The sequence below is a fragment of the Tupaia chinensis genome, unplaced genomic scaffold, assembly GCF_000334495.1.
Source record: "Tupaia chinensis unplaced genomic scaffold, TupChi_1.0 Scaffold148210_1, whole genome shotgun sequence".
Taxonomy (NCBI): domain Eukaryota; kingdom Metazoa; phylum Chordata; class Mammalia; order Scandentia; family Tupaiidae; genus Tupaia; species Tupaia belangeri.
The window spans coordinates 1,454,506-1,455,572 of NW_006208060.1; the positions used below are offsets into that span (position 1 = coordinate 1,454,506).

At 55.8% G+C, this 1,067-nt stretch overlaps 1 protein-coding gene across 1 annotated transcript in view; it reads left to right on the forward strand.

Moving 5' to 3' along the window:
• Positions 1-1,067, forward strand: part of MLLT1 (MLLT1 super elongation complex subunit) — a gene marked incomplete in the record, with an annotated part of 60,313 nt that overhangs the window by 13,780 nt on the left and 45,466 nt on the right.

Sequence of the window (1,067 nt, forward strand, 5' to 3'; positions counted from 1 at the left end):
GTGCCGACCCCTTTAGTAACAGCCTCTGCGTGTGTGTGTGTGTGTGTGTGTGTGTGCGTGTGTGTGTGCACACGGGGAGGACTCCTAGGGCGTGGAGCCTCGGCATGGATAGCGGGGTGCCGGCTCAGGGGACAGTGATCGTGCACCTGGACCTGCATAGGCAGGGCCCAAGTTCTCGTCTGGGGCCGCCCTCTCTAGGCCAGGTACAAACGTGTGTGCTGACAATCCGGGCGGCCGAGGGTGGGGGTGGATTGTCCTGTGAAGACCCCGCTGAAAGGACCTGCCTCTCTTCGTCTCTCTCTTTCATGGGAGAAATAAATGTATAAACTTAAAAGCAGGCTAAAAGGGCGAGCAGGTGGCGTGGCCGTTCCGGTGTTGGACTCTGCATGGTTGACTCTGGTTCGAGTCCTAGACTTGGTGGTTTGCTTTTTCACTTTCACTCTCTGTCTGTCTGGTGAGTGCACATGCCCTATTGCAAATTAATAAGAAATACAGTTAATTCTTTTGAAAAACAAACAAAAACACGTTGAAATATGGAAAAAGCCAAGCATCTTGCACTTGAAGAAACAGGCTGGCAGAAAGTGGGAGGTGTGCCCAGGCACTTAGACTTGGGGGACAGCCATCCACAGCTTTAAAACGGGGTGGAGGCTCTGCCCACTGCGCTTCCTTAGTGACAGCCGGGGAGAGGGTGCTGGGAGGCAGGGTCTGAACGGGGATCCCCGGAGATGGTCCGGGAAAGTCGGCCTCAGCCGGGAGGCCATGGAGGCGCAGCGCGTGGGAGCTCTCTGCTCGACTGGGTCTGCCTCTTCCCTGGTTATCTAGGCACTTAGACAGAAGTATCCACTTGGCCTTGCTGTGTTTTGTAGCTGTGTGTTTGATACTAAGTGTCGGGTAGTGTCTATTCCCAGTCTGGGAGGCTTTACAAACAGGAGTAGATGTTTCAGCGGCCTCCCTGTTGGGGCTTTGTCTGACAGAGGTGTGAGCAGTGCTTGGAAGCCTGTGGAGTGGACCCCAGGGCTGCCTGAGGTCAGAGGGGCTGCAGGTGCACCCTGGCTGGCCACTGTGGG